General features: G+C 34.4%; 1 long non-coding RNA gene across 1 annotated transcript in view; it reads left to right on the top strand.

The window, feature by feature from the left end:
• Positions 1-2,362: 2,362 nt before the first annotated feature.
• LOC145275214 (uncharacterized) overlaps positions 2,363-14,330 on the top strand; it is a 16,634-nt gene continuing 4,666 nt past the window's right edge. Inside the window, exon 1 of the long non-coding RNA XR_013867092.1 lies at positions 2,363-2,452. This is a non-coding gene — a long non-coding RNA (uncharacterized LOC145275214). The remainder of the gene's footprint in view (positions 2,453-14,330) is intronic.

The following is a 14,330-nucleotide window of genomic DNA, read 5'->3' as shown; positions in this document are numbered from 1 at the left end:
AGAGACCTGCCTGCTACTAAGCATTCCAGGAGTTCAAAGAAACAGAAGTTTAAGCCCTGAAGTTTGAACAATGGTGAAGCAACACACAATTTATGTGAACTTAACTTTATTAATACCATTCAGTTTACAGTAATCAATGTTTCTATCAGGTAATCAATATACGTTGTTGGCAAAACATTTTTCTCTTAAAAACATTTTAAGGGATGATATGCGTTGACAAAATTCCACTGTAATATAATCGATTTTGTCACAAGGTCTGATTTTTATTTTTTGTCATATCAACTTAACACAAAAACCTGATTTGATGGAGAGAAACCGACGCCATTTCCTGATTCAGCAATGCAAAAGTATCAGAAATCAGTGGTAGAGATCTAGCCAACATTCCAAACGTAAAAATTGTTTCCCACTGTTATTACTTGAAGCATTAAGAAAAGTTGTAAACAAAATCTTTAAAGAAAACAATAGGTAATCATGGTAAATACGTACCATGTTGAAATACTAACGCGATCATTCAGAAACCCATTCCTAACATGAGCAGAGTAAACGTCATCTCATGAATCGATAAGCAGGAGACATTGTCAAAAGTGAATGTAACTTGAAAATTCTCCAGAAAAAGAAAACAAATAAATTAAAATTAAAATCTGTCAACAGTCTTTAATTTAATTCGAGAACTTGTTTGCGCTCATTAGCAAAGAAAATTTATTCTTTGTTTAATTTATGAGGAAGTTAAGTAAATATCACGATATGTATAATTAACAAATGTTGTCCTCGTGTTATTTATAAGCGAAGTCGGCCATATTAGTTTAAGCTGAGCTGTCTGTTTTTACAGTCTCCTATTACAAAAAGCAATTACATGCAAATATTTTGAACTGATAGTTTCGTTATAATCTGTCATTCTATACAACTTGAGTTCTTCAAGGTTAGTGAGAAGATGGAAGACATAGACGAGTACTTTCACATATCCTCACAGGGAAATATCACACGGTGTCAGGTCAGGTGATCGTGGTGGCCATTTCAGCATCAAATTGTCTTTCTCACCACCACGGCCGATCCATCTCTCTAGCAGATTCTCATTGAGATAAGCCCATACAGTGAGCTTCCAGTGTGGTGTAGCCCTGTTCTATTCAAAAATGAAGCTTTCATGTTCATTCTTTTAGCCTGTTGGAAGCATTTGCAGATAGACATCCCCGTTCATATTTCCTTCAAAGAAAAACGGTCCATGAAACTGATTCTTGGAGATGACGCAGTGCACATTCACTTTTAGTGAGTCCCTCTCGTGCTCAATTGTGGCATAGGGATTTTCTTTGCCCAAATGCGAACATAATGCTTATTGACTTTGCCATTCGTATGAAACGTGGCTTCATCACTAAAAATTAGACACTCATCGAACTCATCTTTTTCAAGTTTCTCTAGCATTTCAACACACAATTCTTTAGATTTTCGCGTGTCATCTTCCTTTAAAGCTTCAACGAGCTACAACCTGGAGGCTTTCATTTGAAATCGTTTCCTTAGAACGTGCCAAACTATTGGTTGAGGAATCTGGGTTTCCACATTTACTCTTCTTACAGACTTCCCAGGAATGTTTCACGAACTTTCTCGACCTTCTCTTCTTCTGATGATGGCTGCCCAGACCCTTTAGCCCTGCATAAGAAGCCTTCTTCTTAAACCTTTTGATGCCAGGTCCAAATTTGTTCATTAATTGGTGCATTTTTGGCAAATTTACAAAGAAGGCAAGCTGCACAGTCTTGTGTGACTATCTTTGAGCATATTCAAATGTGGAAAATAACCTTTTTTTAAGTAAACAGGATTTCTTAACCTGAAAAGAGATAAATGTCAAACATTTAACCCTCCTTTATCCTCGAGTGGTCTTTGGACCTTGATAAGTGGTGATGCCTATGTAAAAAAAAAAACAACATTAAACATAAAATCTTGAACTGTTTCTATACTATCTGTGAAAATTTGAGGTCATTCCAACGAAAATTGCCAAAATTATTGACCTGCGAAATGACATCAAATTTTTGGAACATCCTGTCTATATATATATATATATATATATATATATATATATATATATATATATATATATATATATATATATATATATATATATACAGTATTGATTTACAGTATTGATTTAAATAATTTAATTATTTTTTTCATTTTCATATGTGTGATAAATGAAAATAACTGTTGTGTATTGTTTATTTATATTAATGAATTATTATATTTAAAAATGCAATTTTCTGCAGAATTGGCTCCTATACAAATTGTGTTTGACTTACAGGTTTGATGGTTACGAAGCGTTACGATTACGTTGCAATTGAGAACAGTGCTCCTCCCGTGCGGGTTCTTCTACGTGACACTACATTCATTGAAGTGACACTTGGAACAATAATGAAAGGAGATTCTGGCATTCTGGGTCTTTGCAGTAATTATAATGGCAGAAAACAAGGTAAGTTGAAATTAGTATTTTTAAAAATTCTATAGGGTTCCCCCTAAAGAAAACTACATGCAAGGCGTCGTTAATAAATAAAATTTAATCATTTTTTTAATCCAGACATTTTTGAAAGAAATAAACTTTAGTTTATGTCTGACTTGTCCACCCAGTTTCGGGATTGGATATGACCTTAAACTATATCCGATGGTGAGGCCCCAGCTTGCGGGCTTTGGGGAGTGTGGAGCCACCCCTTAATTGCCATTGCTCTCAGGTCCACTCTGACCCGGAGTGATAGTACCGGTTAGGGTCCCAACTATGGGTTTAATAGGAACTAATTTGAAAAAACAACAAATTCTATTAAAAACTTTTTCTTCAAAATTATTGGATTTCGCATTAAATGACCTGAAAAGGGTTGATATGCCGTAAAACGAAAACAACCAACCAACAACACAGTTTCATTCAAGTGTGTCCAACAGTCACTTTTTATTAGCATTCAATTACATGTGGAAAATACTTTGATGATCCTATCATTAGTGTAGGGACTTACTTGTGCATGATTCAAAGGGTCGGTTGTGAAACGAAATGAAAGAGAAAGAAAGGAAAAACTAATATGGCGAGACAGTTTGTTTTATGGTGAATAATCATGTGACTGTGAATGTTTATGCAAATGAGACTGGTTTATAAAAGCGGACGTGAAATGAGCATGAGGCGAGTTGAAGGAAGGTGTGTTACTTATGCAGACGTGTGGAAGTCGGCTGAGAAGATCATTACATTTGGAAGTCGGAAGTTTTGACAAGTGTCGAATTTAACCGAGAAATTGGTAATTTGAAGTGCAGAATAAATAACACTTGAGTTATTTACTTATGATTAGTAAGATGTGTGATCTAGAATCGGTTTCATATTCACCGAATCTTAATTCCCCCAGATTTTTTTATTTTGTGTTAACTCGAATATAATCTCTATCCAAACAATCCCAATATTATTTCTCGACTGAAAAGATTCATCACAACGTAAATCAGACGAGTGCCAAGAAACAGTGTCAGAGTTATTGCAAAATGTGCATGTCGCATCCAGTATTTGTATGACAATGAACAAAGACTGTTGGATATTCATGAGTGAAACTTAGTGGGCAAGTAAGGCATACTGAAGTTTACTTGTGTTAAATATGGTTGGATTGCAGAAAGTATCATGAATTTTATTAAAATTTTCATAGATGGTATTTGTTTAGGGCAGTGGTTCTCAACCTTTTTCACTCCATTCCCCCCTTCATGAATTCTCAACATTCGTGTGGCTCCCCTTCATTTTTCTCCCAAATCCCACCCTGCCAAAAAAGGCGCAGAAAAAAAAGAATAAATAAAATGTTGATGAAGAGAACACCCTTGCTTTATTACAAAGTTTACAGTCATAATTATCTTATATTGATAGATTTCTGTGATATGCTTAACTTACATCACTAGACTACAAAAGACTAGCAGACAATAGCAAATTTGATTTGGATGGGAGAAAGTTCAATTAACCTCTGCATACTTTATCACACATCAGTGGGAAGGCTGATATTGTTTCTTTTCAGTCAGTTGACGAATCCGAGGTTGTGTCACTGACAATGCACATCTCATGTCGGGGTCCACATCCAATCGGTTGCGGCTCTTATTCTTGATTTGTAGAAGGGTGGAGAAACCAGACTCACATAAATAGGTAGTTGAAAAAGGCAAGAGTAGTCGAAGTGCAATCTCACTGACTTTTGGATATGACTGATGCATCGAACACCAGAATACATTCAGAGATTTTTCTTCATAGAGATCTTTGGCAGCAGAATCATGTTTGAGATCAAGGAACTCGTCCTGAACATCACTGGGAATGGTAGTAATATCAAGAGTGCCAGAGAATGGATTCCTTACCAACTTCCCTTCTTCCTCCTCGAATTCTGGGAAGTACATATTAAGTTCACTTTCCAAGGATCTCAGATGCTGGGTGATTTCAGTTTTAAGTAATGGGTCAAGCAGACTATCTTCTTCATTCTCGTCAAGGACAGCTGAAAGGTTTTCAAACATGGCAACATTCCCGGCACCGACTTTCCTTTGCCAATTCTGGAGCTTGGCAAGAAATCCACGAAGACAGTCCATCAGGTGAAACACATTTCTTTCCTTGCCCTGTAGTTTCAGATTCAACCTATTTAGCTGCTCAAATATATCTGCTAAATATGCAAGACGTGGCTCCCACAAAACCTCATTGAAGTGACTCAACAGATCATCTTTCCCTTGCATTTCCAGAAACAATTTTAGCTCCCCCCGAAGTTCAAACACTCGATTCACAACATTGCCCTTGGAAAGCCAGCGCACTTTGGAGTAAAAGAGGAGAGCTTCATGCTCCGAATCCATGTCTCTACAGAGGTTCTGGAAAAGGCGAGAGTTCAGAGCTCCAGCTTTTACAAAGTTGACGCATTTGACCACTGCCTCCAGGATCTTGCAAAGTTCATCAGGGAGGGTTTTCGACGCCAGTGCAAAACGATGGATCATACAATGAACCCCCTTGGCATTCGGAGCTACTTCCTTGACACGCTTCTGGAACCCTGATTTTGATCCCAGCATCGCTGGAGCCCCGTCTGTAGAGACTCCACAACAATTTTCCCATGGGATCCTGTTAGCTTTGAAGAAAGAAGGTAGCTTTTCCATCACATCTTCAGCTGTTGTGGTGGTCTCAAGCTGTGTACATAACAGATATTCTTCCTTGATATCACACAAGAAAATATACCTAACAAACACGAGTAGCTGTGCACACGAACTCACATCCGTTGACTCATCCAGTTGTATTGCAAACATACCAGCTGGAGACGATTTGATCTCCTGTATCACTTTTTCCTTTATGTCATCTGACATTTCATTAATTCTCCGCTTCACTGTGTCGTTTGACAAGGAAATTTGTTGAATTTTACGTTCATTTGCATCTCCAAGAACACGCTTGACCATCTTTAAAGTACATGGCTTAATTAAGGTTTCACCAATTGTGTGGGGCTTCTTTTGCTTCGCTATTTCAAGGGCAACCTCGTATGATGCCTCAACTACACTTGAGGTCTGTTGTTGGAAAGCACCAGTTGCATCCAGTTTCTGTTTTCCGAAACTACTTTCATGGCGCCTGAAGAAATCGGGGTCTTTTTCAGCATACTGTGGATGGATGGTCTGCAAATGATGCTTCAACTTACTAGGCCTCATAGAATCGTTCCCCAACACTTTGAAGCACAGTACACACTGAGGTTTCTCGATGCCATCAGCGAGAATTGATGTAAATCCGTAGCTAATGTACTCTTCACTGTACTTCCGCTTCTTAGTAACACTAGTAGCCATCGCAAATCTAGGGAAAATAAAGAAGACAGACCATCAGAACAAACATTAAGTGATAAGACAAAAGAATGATAATGAAGGACAGATAAATAGGACAAGTGATAAAATGACAAACACACAAATATCCACATACATAATACATCCATGGACTCACACATTAAGCACACACACAGTCATACACAAACATACACAGAGAGAGTAAAGATGATAAACATTCACACTCAACCTAGCAAGCTGAAATGTACTTTCTACAGCAAGAACACACCTCCTTTGACAAGCACTGCCCCAATTGAAATTATGAGAAGAATAGCGAGTCACATCAATATTAGCACTAAAAAAAAAAGCAGGAATACCTGAGTAGGGAATGAGCATTGAGCATGAATACAATGATACCAAAAAATAAGAAAATAATAAAGGAAGTGCACAAATATTTCACACACGAAAACAGCGACCGCATTTATAATTGTCGAACAAAATAAGTAAAACAGTATACAGTATGGTTCAGAATCAATTATACCCACATGTTTACGTGCTGATATCCAAGGCCACACTGAGATAATTCGATCACCTCTCTCCCACATACATACACACATACATACATACACACGTACACACACATTCGTAACAATATTATGTAGGTAACAAAATTTTATTGTCAACTTAATCAATTAAAAAAGAAAATTCCACCATGGCCCCCCTAAATTATTGCCATGGCCCCCTTGGGGGCCATGGCCCCCAGGTTGAGAGTCTATGGTTTAGGGGTTACTATTTTTATATTAAAATGTTACAATTGTGGAACATTTTCATTAATGAGTCTTTCCTCCTGGTTGAATCTTTCTGCTTTTATCATTCGATGATGAAGTAGACACTTTTTTAATGTTTTGTTTTTCTTTTTCTACCCAAATGTTATAATAATGCATCTTCTATTGAATGATAATTCCATAGAAATCTCTCTCTCTCTCTCTCTCTCTCTCTCTCTCTCTCTCTCTCTCTCTCTCTCTCTTCCTCCATCTCTCTCTCTCTCTCTCTCCATCTCTCACTCTCTCTCTCTCTCTCTCTCTCTCTCTCTCTCTCTCTCTATATATATATATATATATATATATATATATATATATATATATATATATATATATATATATATATATATTTGGATTTTACCGTCATTGGATAATTTACCTTTCACCAGACTATCCATTCACGTGAAATCACCTTTTTCTTCACCCTATTCCCTCTGCTTCACATTTTGTTATCAAGTAAGATCTATGACTTTCTTGCTGTTTCATCAAATACTTTTGCAAGCAAAATCCTACCCTCTGATGAGAAGGAAAGTATTTCCTCGAAACTTTGCTGATTAAGGACTATCCACTTATTTAGTGTTTCCTTTTTAAAATTAAATATGTTTTTAACTCTTTTTCAAAGTGTTTTTTAGCATGTTTTATTAACTAGTTGTTCTTATATATATATATATATATATATATATATATATATATATATATATATATATATATATATATATACATACATACAAATGTTGTTGGACAACAAAGAGCTTCCATTTGATTAGACCTTGTTTTATTTTTTCAATTTTCCTGAACGGTCTGCATTATTTGGATTCTAACCGTTAAAGGTACATAATAGTTAACATGCGAAACCTCATAAACGAAACGTTTTACTGAACTCGGAAATCTGCACGAAATTTGGAACGGAACCTTTTATTTTATTTAACGGGTTAGCACATTTCCGTTTCGTCATAAATCCTAATAATTTCCCAAGTACTTTATCGATTATGCTAAGAGACTTTGCGGACAATTTTAGTAAGAATGTAGGAGCCTTAAACGTAAAAAACGTTTAAATAACGCTCAAGATGAGAACTGTAGTCCGAAGAATAAAAATAATAAAAATAATTAATACTCATCTCAAAAATTCATAATCTGATTATGCCATGTTTCATGATGGTGACTTGTACGTAGTATTTCTCAGAGTGCAGTGGCCATTTAAGGCGTTCATCTGATACTTTAGAAGCTCAGATCTCAGAGTTTTTTCCGTTGATATGGCTTGATAGAGAAAAGTGCTTCATTAATGAACCACGCCCATTTAAAAGTTAATAATTTCTTGACACGTGCTTCTCTTGCTATACCACGGATCAGCTGAGTGATGGTCACGCGACATACTTGTGCCATTTTATATGCCAGAACACAGTTCTTTCTGTTAACGTGGTCAGGTAGAAAGAACATGGCTTTATCAATGAACTTCACATCTCGGAGGAAATCTGTCACTTTGGATGATTTTTAACGTTATTCTATTTCATGTCAACCTTTAAAAGTTTAAAAGAATGCTTTAATAATGCAGAGATGCGCTTGTAAGAAAGAAGGCTTCATAACAAGTGATTTTTTTTAATATTTAAATCTTACTTGCCTCTAGTGTTCCTCCGCGATCACTAGAGTTTTATTTGATGCCGGAATTTCACGATATTTTGAAGATATGATCCTCTTGTCAAATTTTTGTATTTATTTGTTCGTTGACTATGAAATTGCTATTTTTCTGGATTTTTATTTTCGTTTTTGTTTTGTATTATAAAATATTCAAATTTGAAAACCTACTTCTGTTGTTGTCATGCGTATAACAACCACGTTACAATATATAATAAACACGCACGTTGTCAGAGCCCATGCGTGTCGTCTCTTTAATTGATAGAACGCAGGAACGCGTCTTATTTATAATTGAGGTTTTAATCGTTTGAGAAAGATAGAAATTTATAGCGTGAAGAGAGGGAAAGATATATATATATACATATATATATATATATATATATATATATATATATATATATATATATATATTTAACCAAGAGAGATAGATAGAGAGAGAGGAAGATAGAGAGACAGAAAAACAGAGACCGACCGACAAGGACAAAATTACTCAAATTACTTTATGATTCGGCTTTCCTAACTTGCATCAAAAGTTGGAGCCTCACATGTCCGATGGCTGTCAAATCTAGCTGGAGAAGAGATCACCTTACCTTTTGACAGAAATGATGTCATTTCCGTCATGCACAGTGGTAATACTCTGACCTTACGCCTATCAATCATTTAACGATTTCGTCACTCATTTCGGCACCCTCCCAACTGATTCATAAATACTTCATCCTAGGATAAGAGACCCGGGCCCTCATTCTGAAACACTTCATCCATCTAATAATAGCTTTCTCCTTTGTGAACTCTATAAACACGCCAGCCTTTCCTCTCTTAGCCGTTTTATGAATGTTAAGCATGCAGAACTATTCATTAATGCATCTTTCATTGTTTTAGCACATGTTAACAATGTGTTTTCTATGTTAACAATCAGGAACAATTTAAGACTATATTGTCAATGATATATTTAAGATATTCATAAAGTTTAGTCTTCAGAAGATTTGTTTTTCGTGATATTAATCATTTAATCTTTAAATAATTACATTGCATTGTGCATCAATTCCTCTGATGTTCCACTATAATAGACTCATTGTTTCTTTAACTTGAATTGTATGCTGTTTTAACAAAAACATAGATAAGTATTAAATCTTTCCTAGTTGTGTTAATTATAATAATCATAATATACTTATGATAATTATAATTATGATAATCATAATTACGATAATTATAATTATGATAATTATAAGCAAGTTATAAGACGTTTGCAGGATTTCAAATGTAAAACTAATTTCAGTGCATTTTTAATTGATGTTTAATTTTAGATACAAAACTATTTTAAGGGTATCACTAATTAATGACTAAAATCACATGCAAAATTCCAAGTACATTGTAATTGATGCGTAATGTTTTAGATATAAAACTATTTTTAAGTATATTGCAAATACTGAATAATTTCACATGCAAAATTTTAATTGCATTGTTAATTGATATCTAATTATGTATATAAAACTATTTTTAAGTACATCACTAATCTATATAGCTATAAAAGTGACATTGTCTGTCTGTGTGTGCAGATTTCCCTACCAAACTACTCTGACAATTTTCAGTCTACAAACTTGAGATTTGACATAAGCGGTATTGAGATTTGGAAAAATCTTTTTAATCGGTTTTCATCCAGAAATATGGCTGTCAAGGGGTCAAAGTTCAACGATTTAACATTTGAAAACTCTACCAAACTCCTCCGCCAATTTTGGATCGAAACACTTGAAGTTTTAGATGTAGGTTACTTGGACATGGGTCAAACTTTTTAATTTGATTTGAGCTCAAAACAATAAATGTTAAGAGGCTAAAATTTGGGTGAAAGTTTTAAAAAGTTTGATCTCCGCGGTTTATACCAAATTACTCAGCCAATGTTCGGTATATACATTTGAAAATTTATATAAAGTGCATTCAGACATAGGGCAAGCTTTGTAATCGGTTTTTAGCCGAAAATTTGACTGTGAAGGAGCCAAAGTTTAAAAGATTTGACCTTTGCAGTCTCTAGCAAACTAATCAGTCTAAACATTTAAAATTATACACAAAGGATATTCAGACATGCAGTAAACTTTTTAATCTATTTTTGGGTGAAATTTTGGCTGCCAATAGGTCAGGGTTAAAAGAGTTGACCTTTGCAGACTCTACCAAACTCCTCTGCAAATTTTTGGTCTAAACACTTGAAATTTTAGATGTATGTTACCTGAACATGAGTCAAACTTTTTAATATATATATATATATATATATATATAAGTTATGAACAGTACATAGGGCCCGAGCAAGCCGGACCGAACTGCTAATATTGAATAATTTTACATGCAAAATTTCAATTGCATTGTTAATTGATGTATAATTATTGATATAAAACTATTTTAAGTACATCGCCAATTGAGGATTAATATTTTAGGTAAAAACGATTTTTAAGTACATCAGTAATTGATGTATAATTTCACATGCAAAATTTCATACGTAAAACTAATTCCAAGCGCATTGTTAATTGATTTTTAATTTTAGATAGAAAAATTATTTTTAAGTACATCGCTAATTATCTCTCTTTTATATACAAAATTTGAAAGGTATCGTTAATAGATACATAATTGCATAAATAAAACTAATTTCAAGCGCATGTTTAATTGATGTCTAATTTTAGATAGAAAAACTATTTGTAAGAACATCGCTACTTGTTGCTTAATTTCAGATGCAACTCAATTTATCTAATTGATGGCGTAGTTGGTATTTATTTTAAATTGGTACAACAATTTCAATCTGACTTTAAGCAAAATGTTTTGATTGAACATGTTTCATGAAGTTTATTATTGTATTGTTCTATATTTTAAACTTTATAAACAACATGAACACTTTGTTTTCAAAATGACATTGGCGACAGTTCATCTGACTCAGCAATCTATGGAATTTACATGAATTTGAAAAGAAAAGTGATTTCAATTAAATTGCTTCTATAATTGCTTTGCTATTTTAGACTAAAGACACATTTTACCGTGCGTTTGTCTGTCTCTCTCTCCCTCTCTCTCTCTTTCTCTCTCTCTCTCTCTCTCTCTCACACACACACACACACACACGTAAATTTTGTGTGCATACCTCACCATCTGACTGCTTTTTAAGGATATTGGTTACATATTTCATTTTCTGTGCAGACGACAATTGGCGATAATCATTTCGCTCTCTCTCTCTCTCTCTCTCTCTCTCTCTCTCTCTCTCTCTCTCTCTCTCTCTCTCTCTCTCTCTATCTATCTCTCTCTGTATATATATATATCGCTTTCTATTTCTTTCATTTTTTTCTTTCTCTTTCACTCATTTTCTCACCCTCATTCATTCTCTATGACTCCCTTTCTCACTCTCACTCATTTTCTCTTCTACTTTCATTCATTCTCCCCTCCCTCTCTCTTTCTTTTCATCATTTGAATGAAATCGTTCATCAAAACGTTTTCAATCTAATTTCACGTAAGTTTCGTATCGGGAATTTGATCTGTTTATTTACAAAAATATCTGCTAGCTTATTTATGTGATTTAGGACAGGTTTAAGTTTAGACCTTATTAAATAAGGAAATAAAGTTTAAACATTATTTTATATTTAGTTCATTTTCATTCTTCATTTAAAATTAAAGATCTCAATCTATTTTTTTTATTTTATCTTTTTTAATTTTATATTTTTTTTATTTTCATTCGTTCACCCTTATTAAGATTAACGATTATCGGATATTTTAGAAGAAGAAGGGAGATAATTCTGTAAGTCCGAAGTTTTAAAGAATTAGTAGAAGTTATAAGTTACCAAAATTCTAATAAGTGTTCCTTATTTTAGTTCGAAGTTTCTAGTTTGGAAAATTCGTAATATTCATTTATGATTTATTTCTTTTTTAATTCAACGGATCCAATTAGAGCTAGGCTAATTTATTCAAAATATAACTTTTAAATCATATTTTAATCATGATACTAATTTTATTACCATAGAGTAACCTACGTTTGCCATCAAACCATAATTTGTTGAGGTTATGGATGGCTTCAATACAAAATAACGCTTCAGAAATTAAGTTCTAAAGAACTTATTCGATAGTAATACACGTTCCATTAATAAGTATTCAAATAGTAAAACTAATCGTTAGCTCCATATCCGTTTTACTTCAATGAAAGTGGGGGTTTACCTAGGTTTTTTGGATTAAAACGGCTATAAACAGAGTAAGATATCTCACTACTGATGCAATTCTCTATCTATATAAAAGCCAAGTACGTCCAAGGATGGAATACTGTTGCCATATCTGGGACGGAGCTGCCAAAAACAGCCTATCATGCCTTGACAGAGTACAAAATAGACTTCGTGGCTTATTGGGGGATGCCCTTTTCTCTACCCTGCAACCCCTTTCCCACAGAAGAGACGTTGCGAGCCTATCCTTGTTTTATCGTTATTTTCATGGCAGGTGCTCGTCTGAACTCCAATCCCTGGTCCCCCCTCGCCAATCTTTCACAAAAAACACCCGTCTAGCTGAATCCACTGTGAAAAATTTCCCCCACTCTATATCTGTGCCTTAATCAAAACGCGGATTCCATGAACAAAGCTTCTTTCTTAGAACTGCACGCCTGTGGAACTCTGTTCCGTCTGCCTGCTTCCCTCCGGACTACAACTTGGATGTGTTCAAGTCTAATGTTAACAAATTCCTAATGAACCGCCCCCTTAAGTAAACACTCCATCAAATCTCCACACTAACGTAATGTACTTGCAATAACCCTTATCCCTGAGTGGCTTCCGGGCCTTGATAAGTGGTGATCACTGTGTAAAAAAAAAAAAAAAAAAAAAAAAAAATTTAACAAACTATAAATTTTCAAGTTTTACTGGTCAAAAACAATATCCATTAATCCCCATTCTTTAATTCCTATTTTTTTCCTATTGCTAATTATATGTTAAACTATTTTATTCATCTGGAAGCAGTATCAACCATTTCGCCATCAATATGACTAAAAACGTGTTCCCAGTTTCGAGACAGTATTGCTAATCGTTGTTAATCCTTATTATAAATCTAAATTTCTTATCTAGTAACCCATGGTCTTTATTTCTAAAATATGCTTATAATGTAGAATGTTGGGATTCAGATTTGCTTGCTAGATTTGAATCATTCATCACGACTAACTTACATCATTCTTAGCTATTTAACGCTATATAAACTTTGGCCCTGCACCTAAGAACCTTTATTTTCCCCATAATGTTTTTGTTTTTCCCCCCTCTTTTTCTTCTTTTTTTTCCTCAGTTACATTTAAGATGTGATAGCAAAAATCTATTCCTATGAAGACATCCCCGTATAGCATCCAGCCTTTTATTTAATGTTTCTTCTTTAAAATTGGCTATGTAGAGGGCTTCCAACAAACACAGATTGCACCTTTTTGATTTCCCAGGTCTATACTTACTCCCCCTATCTACTATTGACCATTTCAATTCAAAATCTTATTTGCTTCTATGAAGTTCCCTGACCCAATCACCTAATGCAGTTGTATTCCTCTTTTTATTTCTAATTATAATTCTTGTACCGACCCCCTTTTATCATTAACACCTTCTTTATTATTACTCCGGTTCATTTTTGAAGGATACAACATGGTTTCTGTATCTTTTCTTAAATGCGCACTCCGTGGCCCCAAGATATAACTTCTTAATATTATCGGTCTTAATCTCACATTTATACACTATTTCTGAAGTTAAGCATTTGCCATCCAACGGACAGTTGTCAGGTATTCTGTAGTTACAATTTCTCTCTAAGACACGTTCATCCGATGCTGACTTATTTTGCTTATCTTCCTGTTATTAGAGCTTATTATAGTGTTAGCTAAGTTGGCTGATGTGGATAAAGATAGTTTTACCGAGTCCCTGTGAATTATTATGCTTAATTTATTCTCAGGTGGGAAATTTTTATCAATTATTTTATAAAATTCCCTATGTATATCGTTTTGGATATGCACGCTAAACGGCGAATTATGTCTGTTTCTCTTATTCATAGTATCCACTTTATGATTACCTGTTTCGCTGCTAATGTTACTCTCAATGCTTTCATCCATTTGATCCTTATTAATGTAACCTTCGGTTTCTTTCTTGCTCTCATTGCCATGTT

The sequence above is a fragment of the Euprymna scolopes genome, unplaced genomic scaffold (assembly GCF_053919585.1).
Source record: "Euprymna scolopes isolate OS-2025 unplaced genomic scaffold, ASM5391958v1 sca665, whole genome shotgun sequence".
NCBI lineage: Eukaryota > Metazoa > Mollusca > Cephalopoda > Sepiida > Sepiolidae > Euprymna > Euprymna scolopes.
This window is presented reverse-complemented; position numbering and strand designations above follow the sequence as displayed.